This window comes from Amblyraja radiata, chromosome 1 (assembly GCF_010909765.2).
Source record: "Amblyraja radiata isolate CabotCenter1 chromosome 1, sAmbRad1.1.pri, whole genome shotgun sequence".
NCBI classification, from domain to species: Eukaryota; Metazoa; Chordata; class Chondrichthyes; order Rajiformes; family Rajidae; genus Amblyraja; species Amblyraja radiata.
Genome location: NC_045956.1, coordinates 50774596 through 50796355, shown reverse-complemented (window position 1 = coordinate 50796355; position 21760 = coordinate 50774596). Strand labels below are relative to the sequence as shown.

Here is a 21760-nt window from a genome sequence, read left to right as displayed (position 1 = left end):
TCTATGCATTCACCCTATCTCCCTCATGATTTTGTACACCTCTATATGATCACCCCTCAGCCTCATGCACTCTGAGGAATAAAGTCCCAGTCTTTCCCTTTCCCTATAGCTCAGATCCTTGAGTCCTGGCAACATCCTCCTAAATCTTCTCTGAACTCTTTCCAGCTGAATGACACCCTTCCAATAGCAGAGCAACCAAAACCGAACACAATATTCCAACACCGACATGTTGTGCAACTGTAACATCCCTGTAAAATAGCATCCATACTCCTCTACTTATTACCATGACTGACGAAGGCCAATGTACTGAAAGCCTTCTTGACCACCCATTCTACCCCTGATGCCAGATCTGAGAGACGCTGAAAGAAATCTTGGTGACCTGCTCTGTGCAAGTTGTAGGTGGTATGATCTGTAAACAAGGTGCAGCAATAATGAAGTGAAGGCTTCGAATTTACCTGGCTGCTTCATCCAGGATTTATTGATTCTCATTGCTCGGTGTAAGATGCAGCAATGCTGTTATTCACAAGGAAGGATTCATGTCCTAGTCTGAAGAAGAGTCCCGTCATGACGTTCGTCTATCCAGGTCCTCTACAGATACTTCACTGATTTACTGCTATTTTATTGTCACCAAGGTACAGTCAAATGCTTTGTTTTGCACACAACCCAGGAGGATCATACAGCAGACCTCAATGAGGCAGTATACAGGTGGTACCATGTGGTGCTGGCACCGACAACGTTACAAAAGTTCCCCAAACAGTCCTATCTTCTGCCTGCCGTTGCACGTGGCAGCAGCCGGCCCTCTGCCGGGCCCCCCTTCATTCTCGGCAGCCCCTGCTGCGTCCCCGCTTGGATCTCGGTGGCCCCCCTCCGTCGGGGTCCACCTTTTATTCTAGGCGTCACCTCGACTTGTCAGGTCCCCTGTTTGTTCTCACCAGTCTGCCACTAAGTCCCCTTTCATTCTCGGCAGCCCCCTGCCAACACCCTCCCCCCCTTCATTCTCGGTGGCCCCCACCAGGGCCCTCCATCGTCCCCCCCCCCCCCCCCCCGGCGGCCCTCCTGGCAGCGCGGGTCTCCCTCCTGCTACCGATGGCACGGTTCTCCCTACCCTCTCGACAGTCCACCTCACTCTCAATGGTCCATATCCTCTCACTAGTCCACCTGGATGCTGCCTGACCTGCTGAGTTATTCAAGCACTTCATGTCTCCTACTCTGAACTGACAGACTAATACTGTTGCTGCAAATTGGGTCAAACCCCGTGTATGCCAGTGTGTAGAAACGCTTGTAACATTTCAAGGCGTATCTGTTCTACAAATTGCTTCAGGGCACGTCGATTCTCTTGTGATGCTTCCCATCTCATGATCCGAAACCAAAATAAATCCCTGAATGAATGGTTCTTTCGCATCAAGACAGAGCAGCAGTCTTTGATTCTATTTTGGCCTTGCTTTTGGGGTAATTGAATTTGTTATTGCTGATTTCTATTTAGGAAACAGCCTTCTTGCTATCTGTGGAGAGTTGCATTTCTCAAGCCATGAATTACTTTAATGAGATATCAGGCAAGTATAGAAGTTTTTAGAATCTTCTCCTGGGACATTTCACAGTGTCAACACTTTTGCACCAAATATAGTATTGTTGCACCGGGGCCCAGGAATGGGTAGGTTCACGTATGATGAGTGTTTGTTGGCACTGGGCCTGTACTCGCTGGAGTTTAGAAGAATGAGGGGAAACCTTATTGAAGGGTCCTGAAATTGAAACTATCCGTGTTCTTCAGAAAGACTGCCTGACCTGCCGAGGTACTCCAGCACCTTATGTCTTTTTTGATGGAAACAGACCCTTTGTTTGACCCAATGAGTCCACGACGACTATCAATCACCCATTCACACTCGTTCTATTTTCTCTAACTTTCGCATCTACTCACTACATACTGGGGTCAATTTATAACCTACAATCCCACACTTCTTTGGAATGTGAGTGAAAACCAGAGCACTCAGAGGAAACCCAAGCAGTCACAGAGAAAACGTGCAAACTCCACACAGAGAGCACCCGAGGTCAGGATAATATCTGGGGTTCTTCAACTGCAAGGCATCAGCTCCACCAGCTGTGTCACAGTGTCACCGTTTGTTCTGGTTCATATCTGGTGTAAAAAACTCTCTATTGATACATCATATTGGGTGGCACTTGTAGAGGGAGGAAAAGGGAAATTGTGCTCGCATTGTGACCTTCAATATGCCCCTAATGTTTCACCAGATATTTCAGCATCTGCATTATCTTTCTTTTGTTGCTTGCCTCTTCATTCACAGTAACTCATGCATAAAATGTGACTGTGTGGAAAATACTGCAGCATATAATATTTCTTTATCAACAACAAAAGCTTCTATTTATATAGCTTTGAGAAAGCTGCAGGATATTCTGTGGCACTTCTCAATAGATAATGGTGCCTTCGCCGGATGCCTTGGCCGAGAGTACCCAAGCATTAGTGCTTGATGTGGAGTAGGGGCCATTTTAGGGGTGGTAAATCAGGCAGCCAAAGGTCAGCACATCAGTTGTAAGGCACATGTTCCAAATGGGGTCTGTCCCTCCTGGTACGCCATTCTAAGATAGAAACAAAGAACTGCAGATGCTGGTTTACAGAAAAGGACACAAAGTGCTGGAATAACACAGCGGGTCAGCCAGCAACTCTGGAGAACATGGATGGGGGACGTTTCGGGTCGGGATCCTTCTTCAGACGCCATTCTGAGGCCAAGTTGGGAAAGGCCGGGTTGGAGGTGAGAGGTATTGGGACCCAGTGATGATTCATGCAAGCCACAACAATCTGGTCCAATGTTTTACTAACTCATTTCAAGCTAAGCATCTTTGTGCTAGATTTTAAAATTACAAATGCCGACAATCTGAAATTTAAACAAAAATTCCCAGAAACACACAGCAGGTCAAGCAGCAGCAGAAGCAGAGTTCAAGTTGGAGAATTCTCGTCTTCATAGTGATGTGTTCTCATCCACATCAGAGCTGAGAAGTGCAAGGACCTACACATGGATAACCTGTAGAATTGCTATTTATTTGCTTTCTTTCAATAGGATTTGTAGGTTTTTGTAATAAGAAGCTAGAACGGATGCAGATTAATCTGGAAAGGGTGCATATTAAATTAAAAAGGGTGCAGAGAAGGTTTACAAGTATGTTGCCAGGACTCAAGGGCCTGAGCTAAAGGGGGAAGTTGAGCAGGCTAGGACGTTTGTAGGGTGAGGGGTGATCTTACAGTGGTGTATAAGATTATGAGAGAAATAGATAGGGTAAATGCATATAGTCTTTTACCCAGAGTAGGGAATCAAGAACCAGAGGACATAGTTTTAAGATGAGGGGGGCAAAGATTTAATAGGAATCGAGGGGCAACTATTTGACACAAATCGTTGAGGTATATGGAACAAGATGCCAGAGGAGGTATTTGAGGTAGTTACTATCACAATGTTTAAGGTACAATTGGACAGGTACATAGATAGGACAGTTTTAGGTGAATATAGGCCAAACTCAGGCATCAGGTGGGAATAGTGTCGTTGAGGCATGTTGGTCGGTGTGTGGGCAAATTGGGCCAAACGACCTGCTTCCATGCTATATGACTCCATACCTCTATGGTTCTAAGAAAATGCATTACTGCTTGAGCCTACGGATAAAGACAAATAATAGAACAACAGCGCAAGGATTTGATACAACTGTTGCACTGATTATGTGACATTAAGAGATCAATGAACGTACGGTATTTGAGATAACTTTACAACCAGCAGAGTCATTTTGAATTACTGTTGTAATGTAGGAAGTGAACCAGTCTACACTCCCACAAAAAGTTGCAACAAAAAGACCAGATAATTAGTTGATGTCATGTTGAATGGTAGCTATGGATCAGGATGTTTGAAGAATTCCAAATAGTGGTTACATGTCAACCCGAAGGCACCTCTATCTCATCTCTCATCAACATGATGGCACCGTTGAGAGTGCAGAATTCCCTCTTCACTACACTGGAGAATCAGGCTAGAGCTGGAACAGTATGGTGGCACAGCGGTAGAGTTGCTGCATTGCAGCGCCAGAGAGCAGGGTTCAATCCTGACTACGGGAGCTGTCTGTATGGAGTTTGTACTTTCTCCCTGTGACCACCTGAGTGCTCCAGTTTCCGCCCACATTTAAAAAAAATTGCAGGTTTGTAAGCCAATTGGCTTTGGTAAATTGTAAAATTGTCCCAAGTGTATGTAGATTAGTGTACGGGATGATCGCTGGCCGGCACGGACTCGGTGGGCTGCAGGGCCAGTCTCTGCACTGTATCTCTAGACTAGTCTAGACTTTTTGGGCCAAAGAGCCTGTTTCCAGACTGTATCTCTCAAGTCTAAAGTCTAAATGGAAGAGAATGGTGGTCAGAAGCCCGAATAGTTATTTCCCATCCTCGAAAAAGAATTGAAGGGAATTGATCATGTGACCAAACATGATGGTCTGATTCTCCCAAAGGTACGGCAGCTCATCAAACCTGAGTACTTTGATTCAATTTGTGTAAACATTGGTGATTCAGTACTCAGGATGCCTACACAGCTCTCTCAGCTTTAATCCAGATGAACTGAAATATCTACAATTATACAAACTTGCATGATTCAACCATCAAAAGCACCAAACGGATGATTACTTGTTTTCTGGTCACCCAAGTGCAATATTTCATCAATTTACCTACAAATTCTGGTGGGATAAGGGCTCATATTACCATAATTATTTTTAATGCAGAATTTTGAAGAGTATTAATCAGACACAACAGCCTTCTCTGTGAAGAAGTTTCATATTACACCCACTTCCTGTCCATTTTTTAAAAATTGTTTTAAATGCCAACATGTATAAATGTGTTACAGGGCACTGTAGCAGCCTCACAGACAAGAGCGTTGTCAAGGTTTCCTTGGACTATCTCCATTCTGCACAGGGAAAATTGTAATGACCAGTCAACAGTTCATGTTCTAGGAGCAGAATTAGTCCATTCGGCCCAGCAAGTCTACTCCGCTATTCAATCCTGGCTGCTCTAACTTTCCCTCTGAATCCCATACTCCTGCCACTTCCCCATAACCACTGACACCCATACTAATCAAGAATCTGTCGAACCGCTTTTAAAAATATCCATTGACTTGGCCTCCACAGCTATCTGCGACAATGAATTCCACAGATTCACCATCCTCTGACTGAATAAATTCCTCCTCATCTCCTTTCTAATTGTACGTCTTTTTATTTTAAAGCTATGGCCTTTGGTCCTAGACTCCCACTAGTGGAAACATCCTCTCCACATTCAATCTGTCCAGGCCTTTCACTATTCGGTAAGTTTCAATGAGGTCCCCCCTCTTACTGTCCAGCAAGTACAGGTCCAGTGTCGTCAAACGCTCATCATATGTTAACCCAATCATTCATGCAATATTATTTCAAATCAGGAAATGAATTACATCCATTTCCACTTATATGTAATACACGAGATCCACAAGTGAAATGAAATAGGAAATTAAGATAAGATTACGCCTAATATATAATATAGCTGACAGCTAATGTATCAGTATTCAACCTTTGATATCTCCGTTGCTTTCTTAATTTTGTGTCAGTATCTATGAAGAGAAAGGCACTGCTATTCATGAAAAACCTAACCATCACAAATTTTAGAAACAAGTAACTGCAGATGCTGGGCACAAAAGGACACAAAGTGCTGGGTTAACTCAGCAGGTCAGGCAGCATCTCTGGAGAACATGGATAGGTGACATTTCGGGTCAGGACCCTTCTGCAGACTGATTGTAGGGAGAGAATCAAATCTTACTGTAGATACAAAATGCTAATCGAAGTTTCTGAATGGTCCTTCCATAAGCTAAGGTACAGTGTGATTCTCCTCCACTGTGGTTAATACACAAAAGGAGACAAAGCGCTGCAGTAACTCAGCGGATCAGGCAGCTTCTCTGGAGAACATGGAGAGGTGGTGTTTCGGGTCAAGACCGAAGAAGAGCCTTGACCCGAAATGTCAAGTATTCATGTTCTCTATAGAAGCTGTCTGACCTGCTCACCTACTCCAGCACCTTGTGTCCATTTGTCCACAGGTACTGTTTTACTAAACACAAATCCTCAAACCTCAGGATTCAAAAATGACCATGACATTTCCAACATTTTTCAGTAATTCCAACCACTGGCATTCTCAAACACCTCCTGGGCTGCTAACCATCTTCAATGTCGTCTAAATTCTTGCAAATGAGTTTTAAAATTTTAATCCTTTAGATTTGTTGCAAATAGACAGCAGCACTTTTGACTACCATATGGTCTTTCCAGCTGACGTCTACATCAACATTGCCTTGACATTCAATGCCATGCAGATGCACACACAAACAAAATATGATAGTCATTTTTCATGATATTGCTCATTTTGACACTGAGCTAATGTGATACTGACTCATCTGGTGCACAGGATATCAAGGTTATAAATGGGAAATTAATAGGCAGCACAGCATGGAATCTCCGTACAGGATATCAAAGGGCGGGTACAAGGTCCTGCTCCATCATTATAATTCTCCACTTGGTGAATTCCCAATCAAGCAAGTCTCTGGAGGGGAGCAGAGCCATCTGGATAGACGCTATAAGTAAGCACAGGGGCAGGCACGACGATGGCGTGTGGGTGGCAGCGGTGAAGGTTTTAAAGAAAAAATCAGGGCAAGGTTTCAAAATAACTCGGTTTGATCTTGCTATGACTTGTTAAATAATTAGCACAGAATTCATACATCAAATCCCTCAAAATAAAGGATCGCGGAACACAGGCTGAACTCAGCAATCCCCGGGATACTGGAAGAGGAGTGCAGAGAAGAGCATAAACCAGAGGAAATTAGCAATGCACAACTGATTGATTGATAACTGACATTTGCTACAGTAAGAGCTCTAAATTAGAAGACAGTCATAAATCATGTACCTTCTGTCCAGGAAAGCTGCAGGCAGAATTAATTCACTTGTTTCTTTCTTTCACTCTCCCCCCCCCCCCCAAAAAAAATAATAGTCCGGGAAGAGAAACAGGAGCAGAGAGGTAAAACTCCTACTGAATCTGCACAGTGGCTGATGGTTCTGTGCTCTTGTACCCTAAGCCAGGTAGACGCGTTTAAAAACTACATTTTCCTTAAAATAATTAAAATTGGTTTTAAAAAATGAAGTAATCTTCAGAGTGAAACTACGGCGTAAGTCAGACAGCGAGGCTGATCTCAACTGTCTCTGTGTTAGTTCTGACTTCGAGCGTGTTTGTTAAAGTAACACCGCAGAAGTAAATGCTTCAGTCAGAGGTTCAAATGCTGAATGAAAGACTCGCTTTCAACTCAACTGCTTCTGAAAGTAAACAATTCAAAAGGGATCCCATTGCAACTCGGCACTGGCCAGATTCTCACACCAATATCCCAGTGGAACACAGAAGCAACCTCAGACCCCAGCCCCGGCCAAACTGGCTGCCGAGGGAACAGAAAGCAAGCCCTATTTTTCTTGCAGTGTTGCGTCAAAGGCTCTACTGTGTAGCACTAACAGCGAGCACAGTCCTCGCTGCGGCTCAGGGCAGCTCTGGAGCTGCGCCTCAAGGAGTTGGTTACTCACAGGTCTGGTGTCTGTGGAGCCCAGCTGTACACATCCCGTTGACGGAAGGTCGGTCTGCATTCAGCCTGCATGTGCAGCGAGCAAGCACCGGCAATCCCCATAGTGCCCTTACACAAAATGACTCTCGTTACTTTTACCTCCACACACGGAACGGCGCTCTGGGCTTTGCCCACGTTGCAAGCTCATGTAAGCAGAAGCTCCCTATAAATTTCAATAGAGTTCTCACTTACACCAATGTGATTTAAACAAAATGTCACTTGAAGTCATCTTTGTAATCTGCCGCTGATCAGAAGTCACATTGGGAGGAAAAGTTTTAATGTAAAATTCGTGCAAGCAATCGCTCCTGAGATCAAGACTAGTATTTGAAGTTAGAAAAAAATCTGTCACACGAGTCGGAAAACGATTGCATTTACCTGCACAGAGACATTTTGTTTGGTGTGTGAGTGTGGAAATAAACTTTGCGACAAACAGGGACAGGGTAACAAGGGGGTGGCGAGGTGATGCAGCAGGTAGCAATGTGCCATCACAGTTTCATCAAAACTGTTGGAATCCCGACCTCTGATGCTGTCTGTGTGGAGTTTTCATGTTCTCACTGTGACTATGCCAAGAGTCAAGTCAACAGTGTTAAATTGTCATATGTACTGGCAATGAAACAATGAAATTCTTATGGCCTCTAAACCCATAACACACAGATAAATGTGTTAATTAATGATGTAATAAATTAATAATTGTAATGCAGTGGGATAGTAGTGCAGCTGGTAGAGCTCCTGCCTGATAGTACCAGAGACCCGGGTTCAATCCTGACCTTGGGTGCCGATTGTGTGGACTTTGCGCGTTCCCTTATGACCGTGAGGGTTTACTCCAGGTGCACATCCCAAAGACATGCAGGTTTGTAAGTTAATTGGCCTCTGCAAATTTCCCCAATTACTAGGGAGTGGATGAGAGCGTGGAATAACATAGAGTTGGTGTGAATGAATAATCGAGGGTCAGTGTGGACTCGATGGGCTGAAACAAGGGCTTGTTTCCTTGCTGTATCCCTCAACTAAACCAAACAAAACTAAATGAAGGCAGGTGTAGTGCAGAAGTAAACCCACATTAAATTAAGTGGCTGCAATACAAACATAGAGCACACGGAAACATAACCTCACCATTCTAACATGTTACCCCTGAACTTAGTTTGAGGTTAAATTACATGGTGATGGCAAAGCAAATCTACAGTCTGCTCAGTGAATTTCACTGTAACAGCAAGTCAGTAAAGCACCTAACCACAAAACTACCTCTCCCATGATTTAATATGGACATTGTTCAGGTTTCACTACGCACTTCGGTTTGCACCATTATGCTCCTGGTTACCTAGCATTACTGATACGTTATTGTATTATTGATGATCTTTTATATATATATATAGTTGTTCTATTGTTGCACTGACACACCTGTAAAGGTGCAGCTGGTAAGAATTTTAATGTTTCGTTCCTGGTTCATAGGGTGATTAAACATTCTGTCTCTTGACGTCGCTTAGAGCCAAAATAGATGCTGGAAGTTGGTATTTGACATCTGATGTATTGTATGGAGATCAATGTCTCTTTACTTATTCACCTCTATGTTAAATGCTTCTGCCAAGCTTGCACACTGTTTAAAAGCCAGCACGTGACAGGAATAAATGACTTTGTGCTTTCTCCAAGGAGTCACACTTTAAACACTCTTTCAAACAGACAGCAACGTAGCCTCTTTCACATCAATCTATGGGGCAAATGGGCTTCATTTTCTCATCCCATCTGAAAACTATCCTCTTCTGGTCTCCCTTTCCAGGAAATATATGCACAAAGTAAGATGTCATTTTCCAAATGGGTTTCAGAAAATTGTCAAAAAATGTATTGATCAATGGAGAGACACACGATGAAAACAGACCCTTCGTCTCACTCACCATCCATCACATCTTCACACAAGCCCTATGTTATCCCACTTTCTCATCCACTCCCTACACATTGGAGCCAATTTACAGAGGCTAGGTGACCTACAGACCCGTATATCTTCGGGATGTGAGAGGAAGCCAGAGCACCTGGAGGAAACCCACACGGTCACAAGGAGAACGTGCAAATTTCACACAGACAGCATCCAAGCTCAGGATTGAACCTGGGTCTTTGCAGCTGCGAGGCAGCTCCCTTCCATTGACTTGATTTATAACTCACGCTGGCTGAGCAAGGCCAGCAGCTCATTCAAGGACAAGTCACACCCTGGCCACTTCCTCTTCTCCCCTCTCCCATCAGGCAAGAGGTACAGAAGTGTGAAAACACACACCTCCAGATTCAGAGACAGTTTCTTCCCAGCTGTTATCAGGCAACTAAACCATCTTACTAACAACTAGAATGCAGAGCTGAGCTATGATCTACCTCATTGAAGACCCTTGGACTATCTTTAATTGGATTTTACTGGAATTTACCTGGCACTAGATGTTATTTCCTTTATCATGTATCTGTACACTGTGGACGGCTCAATTGTAATCACATATAGCCTTTCCGCAGTCTGGTTAGCGCACAACAAAAGCTTTTCATTGTACCTCAGTACATATAACAATAAACTAAACTGAACTGTCCCAGCCACCCTGTGCAGATCTGCTTTCATTCTCGTAAAATCTGCAAACTCACAGAAAGTGGCTGGCCTGTATGGAGTTCCAGGTTCTGAAATTGTGCACCAATCAACTGGCCAGTATCTTTGCTGACATCTTCAACCTATCACTTCAACAGTCCTCTGTCCACATCTGCTTCAAGAAAACCTTCCACATTCCGGTCCCCAAGAAATACAAAGTGACCTGGCCCAATGTCTAGCATCCAGTAGCAATAAAATCAACTACAATGAAATGTGTAGGAAGGAACTGCAGATATTCGTCAAACATTCTCTTTGTACTCTTCCATCTCTCTAGTTTCTCTCTCCCCTGACTCTCAGTCTGAAGGAGGGTCTCGATCCGAAACATCGCCCATCCCTTCTCTCCAGAGATGCTGCCTGTCCCACTGAGTTACTCCAGTACTTTGTGTCTAACTATAATGAAATGCTTTGGTCATGGTAATAGCACACATTTGCACTAGTCTTGCTACAAAATCTTAACCCCCTGCAACTTGCATGCAGGAAAAATAGGTCTACAGAGCATGCCATACTCTTGCACTACATTCAGCCCTGGATCACCTTGAGAATGATAAAGCCTTAACAAAACCTGCAGCTATTCAATGCCTACAACTCAACCTTCAATATCTGAATATTTAATATGTTCACCTTTGCCTTCGGGCCTCCATCTGCAACTGGCTTCTGGACTTCTTTTCTAGCACGGCTTTGTCAGTTAGAATTGGGCATGACATTTCCTCCACTTTGATCCTCAACTGATCCCATTTCCTCCACTTTGATCTCATGACTGTGTGGCCAAGTACAATATCAACCATGGGTTTGCTCCGGTTGCCCTGGTTTACTCCCACATCCCAAAGACGTGCAGATTGTAGGTTAATTGGCCTTTGTAAAAAAAAAAAACCCTAATATGTAGGGAGTGGATGAGAAAGTGGGATAACATGGAACTAGAGTAAACGGGCGATCAATGGTCAGCGTGGACTTAGTGGGCCGAAGGGCCTGTTTCCAAACTGTATCTGTAAGCTAAACTAAACTAAATTTTGGTTTGAACACACTCAGATAAATAAGCAAAGCTGATAATTGAACATGGACTAGGTTTGGAATGGAAATTCCACTTTTAATGAAAAACAGATTATCCTTCCTCCGTAATTAAGCCCTTTCTAACATAACTGTGCAATCACAATACCTTTGAAACATATAATTTCTGAGCAATGTCATTCTACTAGCAGGTTATTAATTAACAGGCAATCTCCTGTTCTTTGCTAAAAGGAGAACGTTTTATTTAAGATGTTCCAGCTTTCACTGTTCTTCATTTTTTGTTTGGAGAGCAACATGTCAATGCGAAGTGTAACTGAATGCTTAAAATAACACAGGCACAAAAAGACACAAAGTGCTGGAGTAACTCAGCAGGTCAGGCAGCATCTCTGAAGAACATGGACCATTGATGTTTCGGGTCAAGACCCTTCTTCAGACTGGTTGTGAGGGGGTTGGGGGGGTGGATAAGAACGCTGGAAAGGGGGAGAGAGAGGACAAAGCGAGGCATAGTAATAGAGTGGCAGAGACAAGCGTTTTTTTTTTAATAGGTCTATGCTTAGAATAAAGGCCAGAGATAAGAGAAAAAGGAGTGGGATAGGTTGAGGTTGCGGATTATGAAACCAGTGGGGAGTGGGGGCGGGGGGGGGGGGGGCTGTGGAGGGGAGAAAAGGGTGGTAGTACAGGGGAGGGAAGGGAGGGATATGGGAGAAGGTTGAAGGGGAGATAGTGGAGGGGGTTAGAGGTTATCTAATATTGGAAAATCCAATAACGTAGGCAGCTTTGCAATACCAGATAAAAGCACTATATAAATGCTGATGACAGGAATGCGTGTATTAATTCTGTTTATCATTCCTTTAGCCTCTATATTAATCATGGAAGACACAAAATGTTAAGTAATTCAGCGGGTCAGACAGCATCGCTGGAGAACATGGATAGGTGACATTTTAGGTCAGGAACCCCTCTGTGTTTCCTGCAGTTCTTTGTTTCGTCTCTGTATTAATCATCTCTTACACATCTGTACAAATCCATTGCAGCTTTGTCTATGTCACACAGCGGACTTTCAAACTCATCATGCATCACACTTTTATACGTCTCAAGCCCAATATATTTTTACTTGTCAAATTACGCATTTGTTCACATAATCCATTAGCTTCTGACTTGCATCACTCAGCTGTACATATCATACACCCTAATGAGAAGGTGTCAGTAATTTCTATGCCAGCACCTTGCATAGCTGTCTTATCATACATAATTAAAAATTAGTCTAGTTTTGTTTTATTTAGAGATACAGCGCAGAAACAAACCCTACAAGCCACCGAGTCCGCGCCGACCAGCGATCCCCGTGCACTAACACTATCCTACACACACTAGGGATGATTTACAAATTTTTCCAAGCCAATTAGCCTTCAAACCCGTACATCTTTGAAGTGTGGGAGTAAACGGGAAATCCCGGAGAAAACCAATGTGGTCACAGGGAGAACGTACAAACTCCGTACAGCCACCAACCATAGTCAGGATCTAACCCAGGTCTCTGGACCTAGCAATTGCTGCCGACGCCGACTTGCACCACAGCCTGTGTTATCTGTACCATGGCGCTACTTAGCTTATGCTGCATCTATATCATGACCCTACTTAGCTTATGCTGCATCTGAATCATGGCTCTACTTAGCTTATGAACTGACTAGGACAGTAAAACCCTCTGCATTATCATGCTCATTCAAAAGCAATAGCCAGCCTCAGTTCCATCTACTAACCCTTGTCCTAACCCTCAGCTGCTGCTCTTTTGACTGCCTGCACCGTAAAACCCATAGGTTCCAAACCCATACTGAGTAGGGTTTGCTCATCTCCAATTGTCAAATATATTGAAGATGTGACCACTGACAAAAGAAGAGGTAAAATTAGTTCCCAACAGAAAATGATAGTTATTTATTGTTTGCGTGGGTGATTCTAAATGTATATCAACCTCCAAAACCAATACTGCAGCATGAATGATGTGTATAACCAGCAGCTAACATTTGCATCTGTACACCGTGCATGGCTCGATTGTAATCATGTACAGGTACACAACCTTTTATCCGAAATTCCGGAAACCGAAAAGCTCCGAAAACCGGACATTTTTTCCAGGATGTCGTCTGCACACCAAAGTTCGTGTTTGGCGCCAAACTTGACCCGAAACGACCCACGGTCAACCCAGGTCTGTACTACTGTAGCGGCTGGTGTGAGGGAGGGGGGGACTTTAATTCTTAGTCCCTTACTTGGTCGGAGAGGCAGCATCCCTCCAAGCTGTTTCTTCGCCCCGTCCTCGCGGCCTACCATCGAAAATGGAGCGGCGGTTGGAGCTCGGACCCCGCCGAACTCGATCCCTGGCTCTGCGGCGCTCCATATCCAGCGCGGCCCGACGCCCGCAGCCCCAGCTCCGCGATGTTGGGAGTCGGCGGCGGTGCAGTGCTGGGATACCAGCGGGGAGCGGGCAATGCCTTACCGGGTTGCCGTGCGGTAAGCTCCGGAGCGCTGTGGCCGCCGACTCCCAACATCGCGGAGCTGTGGCTGCGGGCCGTGCTAGATTTGGAGCTCCGACCCCGGCGAACTTTACCCCTGGCTGCGCGGCGCTCCAAATCCAGCGCGGCCCGCAGCCGGACACCCGCAGCCTCAGCTCCGCAATGTTGGGAGTCGGCGGCCACAGCGCTCCGGAGCTTACCGCACGGCGACCCGGTAAGGAATTGCCCGCTCCCCGCTGGTATTCCAGCGCTGCACCGCCGCCGACTCCCAACATCACGGAGCTGGGGCTGCGGGCGTTGGGCCTCGGGCCGCGCTGGATTTGGAGGGTCGCGGAGCCAGGGATCAGTTCGCTGGGGTCGGAGCTCCAACCAGTGTGGCCTGAGTGCTATGAGTGCCCCGGTCTCCGGGGAGGAGGCAGCCGCTCCAGACTTTCCAAGCCGCCCCTGCTACCTCCCTCACCTGGAGTAACTGCCGGGATCGAGTCGCAAACTCGCGACCACGAGCACGAGCCACCCGTTAAAATCTATGCTAAAAATATTCCATTCCGAAATCCGAAAATTTCCGAAATCCGAGAAGTGTCTGGTCCCAAGGCTTCCGGATAAAAGGTTGTGCACCTGTATTGTCTTTCTGCTGACTGGTTAGCACGCAACAAAAGCATTTTACTCAACCTCGCAACACGTGACAATGAACTAAACTAAACTAAACATTATTTGTTGGTCAATCTAAAGGGCACTGAGTAAGTTTTCCCATTCTAGGGAGTATAATTGAGGATGGGTGGATATTCACCATATGCACGTTTTTCATCATTTATCAAGTTGGGAGAAGGCAGGACATTTTCCTGGTTGTTGCTGGGTCAGCTTGGCGTGACAGGTAACAAATTTTAAATGATCATTAATAATATAAGGCCTCATTTTTATGTCCAAGCTGCCAACTGCTTTAGCCAGTCTCATTCTGGTTGTCTCATAGAATTGGAACATTTACTTTTAGCTGTATGGTTTGCCCAGCTTGTCAACGTAACACCATTCACAAAGAGAACTCATCCTTGGCCATGTAATTACTGTACACCTTATATCCATCACAATCTTTTTGCATAACACACTTCCTGTTCACCAGAAGCATTGGACATAATTTCCACATCATCACCATTCCAAGCTCCTTTCTTAGATCTTATTCCATGCCATTCCCTTCATTACTGACACAATTGTGTGATAGAGTGATACAGTGTGGAAATAGGCCCGTCAGCCCAACTTGTCCACATCGGCCAACATGTCCCAGCTACACGAGTCCCACTGTACACATTACTTATTCTAAGCGGTAACACAGGAAAAAAGGTGCTCTAATCAGTGTTCTCAATTACACCATGCATGTGCTCTATATGAGATGTAAGCCCAATTCTCCATTGTTTATACTGGCAACGACACTATGTAGACTTCCTCTTTGCCATTGTTTTATTGCTGAATTGAGAACAAGAATTGCTGACAAAGCTAAAGGTCTGCTTGATAAGAATTATGGAAAAGTTTTCACTGCAAAGATAACCCTTAAACTCTCTTTCTCAACTTGAGCATGATTTTTCTCATTCACTGTTAGTGCATAATTTTTTTTTGACTGCCATCTGGTTACAGCTCCCAACCCACAACTTGAAACATTAAATTTCATTGTACAATGAACCCTCGTTTTCACCTTTTTATAATGGATTTTGGTTATAATGGATGGACCTACCAATGGCTGCCGACGCCGACTTGCACCACATTCCTAGCCACTTACAGCACCGGCCGCACGTGCTGCCCCCGGCAACCATTGACTCCGGCGATCCTCACCTGTCCTCCGGCTGCCAGCACTCACCTGGATTCCAGGCCCAGTTCCAGACCGAGAGTCTGAAGAAGGGTCTCGACCCAAAATGTCACCATGTTCTCCAGAGATGCTGCCTGACCTGCTGAGTTACTCCAGCACTTTGTGTCCTTTTGTGTATTAACCAGTAACTGCAGTTGTTTGTTTCTGCCACTTATACAATGATAATACCCTACTAATAATAAATACATTATTGATCCCCTCAGGGAAATTCAGATGTCCAGAAGCCCCCAACCAACAAACCCACACATTCAAAACGAACGCAAACAGAAAATTCATAAAATACAATGTGGACAATACCTGAGAGCAATAAATACTTAAAAAGATCAATAATTAACAATTAAAAAATGCAAAACTGCATCTCCCTACAGCCTAGCGGTCCGCATTATAAAATCTAATGGCTGCAGAGGTGAAGGATCTGAACCGCTCCATTCTACAGGGCAGGGAGAGGAGCCGGTTGTTGTTCTTTTGACCCTCCAGAATTACATGGAGGGGATGCCCGGGGTTTTCCAGGATGACCTGCACCTTGCGCCTCATACGCCTCTCAAGCACATCCATCCCGGAGTCCACTCTCCCCTCCAGCACTGAGCTAGCCCGTTTTACCAGTTTGTCCAGCTTCTTGTTATTTTTCGCACTGATGCTGTGCCCCAGCAGACAACAGTGTAAAAAATGACACTTGCAACCACAGTATTGTAAAACATGTACAGCATAGAATAGAATAGAATAGAATACCTTTATTGTCATTCAGACCTTACGGTCTGAACGAAATTTCGTGCCTGCAGTCATACATACAATCATACAATAATAAACAACAATAAACACAAATTAACACCACCACAGTGTATCCTCCAAGCACCTCCTCTGCGCTGAGGAGATTCCCCACCGGGCGATGGTACCAACAGTCCCGCGGCTCACCGAACCCCGCAAACGGGCCGGTTCAAACACCGCGGCCCGGGGGTGGTCGAAGCTGCCGCCCTCCAGTCCAGCACAAGCAGCCGCTGACCCGCGGCTCAACCCAGGACTCAGGTCACCGCCTCAGAACGCCGTCCCAGCCACCGGAGCACCGTTCCAGCCCCGAGCCGGATCGCCCTCGCGTGAGTACCGTTCTCCCTCGGGCTGGGCCACTCCGACGTGAGTGCCGTTCTCCCTCGGGCTGGGCCACTCCGACGTGAGTGCCGTTCTCCCTCGGGCTGGGCCACTCCGACGTGAGTGCCGTTCTCCCTCGGGCTGGGCCACTCCGACGTGAGTGCCGTTCTCCCTCGGGCTGGGCCACTCCGACGTGAGTGCCGTTCTCCCTCGGGCTGGGCCACTCCGACGTGAGTGCCGTTCTCCCTCGGGCTGGGCCACTCCGACGGGCCACAGCCCCTCACGGGAAAGTCTCTCAGCCCCTCGCCAGGCCGCTCTCACGAGAGCGCAGTTCCAGCCCCGGGCTGGGCCACCCTCACGGGAGCTCAGGGCGAGTCCTGTCAGCTGCCTCCAGAGTCCCGAGGTCGCCAGCTCCGCCATTAGGCCTCAGTGTAGACGGAGGCAGAGAAGGGGGATACGACAAAAAGGTCGTATTCCCCCGTAGGGAGAGACAGCAAGCCCCGTTTCACCCCCCCACCCCCACCCCACATAAACACGACCAAAAAACCAAAAACGTAACTAGACAAAACGAAAAAATACAACACAAAAAAGTAAAAGACAAACGGACTGCAGGCGAGCCGCAGCCGTTCCCGGCGCCGCCGCTATCATTACGCACATTGAAGGATTTGAGCCTTCTGAGGAAAAAGAGTCTGCTCTGACCTTTTTTTGTAGAGGGCGTCAGAGTTGACAGACCAGTCCAGTTTGTTATCAAGGTGCACTTCCAGATATTTATATGTCTGCACCACCTCAATGTCAGCCCCTGCAGTGTTAACCGGCTGAAGGGGGAGCTTGGACCTGCCAAAGGTAACCACCATCTCTTTAGTCTTAGTTGTATTCAGGATGAGACAGTTCTCTTTACTCCAGACACAGAAAGCACTGGTCAAGTCCCTGTATTCCTCCTCATGTCCGTTCCTTACACATGCCACAATCGCTGTGTCATCTGAATATTTCTGTATGTGGCATGTGTCAGACTAATCTGCAGTATACAGGGTGAAGTCTGCAGTACACAGGGTGAAGAGGAACGGGACCAAAACCGTTCCCCGTGGGCCTCCAACATTGCACACCACTGTCCCGGAAACACAGTCCCCCAGCTTAACAAAGTGTGGTCGACCCATTAGGTAGTTGTATATCCAGGAGATAAAGGTGGAATCCACCCCCATCTTCTTAAGCTTGTCTATCAAAATCAGGGGTTGGATGGTGTTGAACGCACTTGAAAAGTCGAAACACATAATCCTCACGTAGCCACCTGGTTCGTCCAAAAAGGAGTAGATCCGGTGTAGCATGTAGACGACTGCATCATCCACACCAATGTTCTCCTGGTACGCAAACTGTAGTGGGTCGAGTGCGTGCTGGACTTGTGGTCTCAGGAGACGAATGAGTAGCCGCTCCATTGTCTTCATGATATGAGATGAAAGGGCCTGTAGTCTGTAGTCGTTGATCTCGGTCGGCCGCCCTGCTTTGGGAACCGGCACGAGACATGATGTTTTCCACAAACCTCGTACCCTCCCGGACTGGAGACTCGGGTTGAAAATGGCCTGGAGAGGCTCCGCCAGCTGAGCCACACAGTCTTTCAGTAGCCTGGGACATACACCATCAGGGCCAGCTGCTTTACCAGGGTGGAGCCTCCTCAGCTCAGCTCTCACCTCGTCCACCGTGAAGAACAGTTGAGGAGATGCCGGCATAGGAGGTGCTGCAGCTGTGGTGTTGGGGGGGGCTGCCTCGTGGAGGTGACGGTGGGGGAGAGGCTGTACCTGTGGAGGTGGGAGGGGATACCAGATCAAACCTGTTATAGAACAGGCTAAACTCATTGGCCTTGTCCACGTCTCCTTACGGCTGGCTTCTCTTCTCCTTGAAACCAGTGATGGTCTTCATTCCTCTCCACACCTCTTTGATGCGGTTGTGCTGCAGTTTCCTCTCCAGCTTCCTTTTATAGTCCCCTTTTGCCTGCCTCAAGCTCCCTTTCAGGTCATGCTGTACCCTCGTGATCTTTTCCCGGTCACCACCCTTGAAAGCCTCCTTTTTCTCGTTTAGGAGGCTCTTGATGTTGCTTGTAATCCAAGGTTTGGTGTTGGGAAAGCAACAAACAGTTCTTACTGGCACAACAACATCCCTGCAGAAGTTGATGTAGTCTGTTATGCATTCAGCCATCCTGTCGATGTCCATACTGCTGTTGAATTCCTGTGGCTCCATCAGTACGTCCCAGTCTATACACCGTTATAGCGGACTATTGGCAATAACAAACACCACCCCCTTCCCCTCCCCATGGTTGGTTATAACGAGGGTTTACAGTATTTGTTGTACCACAGTGAACTAAACTAACAAAGGCATATTTCTCAGGCCCTTCGTACATACTTCATATGCCATTTGCTGTTCTTTGTCCCAGTTCCTTTCTTCATCTTTAGTAATTGATACAATTGTGACAGTTTTGGATCTTGAATAATCCTATATAATTCCGAAGTGCAACCTAAGTTTTATGAGATTTTCAAGTTTCCTTCTCTTCGCCATCACTCTGCGTCCTCACGAGCAGGTTATACAATCCATTCCTGTCCTCCTGTAACCCAAGAGAAGATCTTTCCATTTTGTGAATACAAGCCTGCTTGTAATTTTGAGATTTACAGTTTATTTGTGCAATAGCCTGAACAGTTCTTCGAACATTCGAAGATTGTCCTTGCTGTTACCCACAGCATTTAATAAATCATCCTGCTTCCATGGTCAGTGATCTATACCTTGTAATATCTTGTCTGCGACAGCTTGAAAAATCTTTGGCAATAACTTCACACGTAAAATAGTTTTGTGCATAAATAAATCATCTCCTTTGTCAAATATTGCTGACTCATCTTATTCACATTCAACTGGTCACATGCATGGGACAGAATTGGTTTGGTGAAAACGTAGGCTCTTGCCAACTCTGCATATAAATCATAAATTGTTATGTTTGAGGTGGAGATAGATAATTATTTGTCAGATCAAGGAATTGAGGGATGTGGCAAGTTGGCACAGAAGAGGGGATGAGGCCGGCATCATTCATCCATGAACATTTAAGATGGTGGAGCAGATTTGCAAGGCCTGCTGGCCTTCTGCTGCTCCTATTTATTTGTGTTGTTACCCATCTAACCTGCTCTTGTCTGCAAGAATGATGGCGCATGATAAGTGTTTGGCGGCACTGGGCCTGTCCTCTCTGGAGTTTAGAAGGATGAGTGGGGACCTCATTGAAACTGACCAAATGGAGTGAATGTGGAGAGGATGTTTCCACGAGTAGAAGCATCAAAGATCAGAGGGCACAGTCTCAGAATAAATGGATGTAGCTTTAGAAAGGAGATGAGGAGGAATTTCTTTAGTCAAGGGGAGGTGAATCGGTGAAATTCATTGCCACAGTGGCCTGTGGAAGACGTCATTGGGTAGTTTTAAAGCAGAGATTGACAGATTCTTGATTAATAAGGGTGTGGAAGGCTATGGGGAGAAGGCAGGAGAATGGAGTTAAATGGAAAATATATATTTCAGCCATGATCGAGTGGCAGAGTAGACTCAATTGGCCTTAAATTGCTCCTAATGTGTCAGCAAGTGTACAGGGATTGTTGGTCGGTACAGACTCAGTGGACTCAGTGTTTCCGTGCTTTATCTCTAGATTAAATGACATCAAATATCTGTTTTGTTGTTATGGTTTAATTTTGGGATTTCTTCCTCCCTAATTAATAAAAATAGGATCTGTTCAAATAGAACGACATCAGAAAGATAGACACAAAGTACTGGAGTAACTCAGCTGGAGTAAGGCAGCATCTCTGGATGAAAATATGCTTCCTACACGGCTAATGGCTCAATGGCTGTGTTTCAACGTCAGAAAGAATGTGCTTTTACTCCATTATGTACAGTACATTCCTTAAATACAACATGTTTCATTTTAAAACATTTCAGGTGGTTATTTATTATCTTTAAATTCCCCAGATCTGCTGGTTAGGTCACCTGTTCAATGCTCTGAAGGAACTGTAAGGCATACATCTGATGGGACCTCCTTTCCCCTTAAAACTGAATTAAACCCCAAACAGTTCCTGTGGAGTGAATTGCTTGAAGTCGACATTGGACCACCAACATCAGTGAACTCTTGACTTACTGGATTCTTCATTGCACCTATTGCTTGTGTTCAATCTCAATGTATCAGATGGTATGTTAAGCTAAGACAACCATCTTCTCTCTAAAGAGATCGTGGAAGATCTTTATTCTGAAGAAGAATAATGAATGAATGAATGAATGAATGAATGAATAGAAACATAGAAACATAGAAATTAGGTGCAGGAGTAGGCCATTCGGCCCTTCGAGCCTGCACCGCCATTCAATATGATCATGGCTGATCATCCAACTCAGTATCCCGTACCTGCCTTCTCTCCATACCCCCTGATCCCCTTAGCCACAAGGGCCACATCTAACTCCCTCTTAAATATAGCCAATGAACTGGCCTCGACTACCCTCTGTGGCAGGGAGTTCCAGAGATTCACCACTCTCTGTGTGAAAAAAGTTCTTCTCATCTCGGTTTTAAAGGATTTCCCCCTTATCCTTAAGCTGTGACCCCTTGTCCTGGACTTCCCCAACATCGGGAGCAATCTTCCTGCATCTAGCCTGTCCAACCCCTTAAGAATTTTGTAAGTTTCTATAAGATCCCCTCTCAATCTCCTAAATTCTAGAGAGTATAAACCAAGTCTATCCAGTCTTTCTTCATAAGACAGTCCTGACATCCCAGGAATCAGTCTGGTGAACCTTCTCTGCACTCCCTCTATGGCAATAATGTCCTTCCTCAGATTTGGAGACCAAAACTGTACGCAATACTCCAGGTGTGGTCTCACCAAGACCCTGTACAACTGCAGTAGAACCTCCCTGCTCCTATACTCAAATCCTTTTGCTATGAAAGCTAACATACCATTCGCTTTCTTCACTGCCTGCTGCACCTGCATGCCCACTTTCAATGACTGGTGTACCATGACACCCAGGTCTCGCTGCATCTCCCCTTTTCCTAGTCGGCCACCATTTAGATAATAGTCTGCTTTCC

At 45.6% G+C, this 21760-nt stretch overlaps 1 protein-coding gene across 1 annotated transcript in view; it reads right to left on the bottom strand.

Moving 5' to 3' along the window:
- Positions 1-7439, bottom strand: part of csgalnact1 (chondroitin sulfate N-acetylgalactosaminyltransferase 1) — a 197173-nt gene extending 189734 nt beyond the window's left edge. Inside the window, exon 1 of the mRNA XM_033021790.1 lies at positions 6941-7439. The gene's annotated coding sequence lies outside the window, so the exon portion shown is untranslated. The remainder of the gene's footprint in view (positions 1-6940) is intronic.
- Between the last annotated feature and the right edge of the window lie 14321 nt (positions 7440-21760).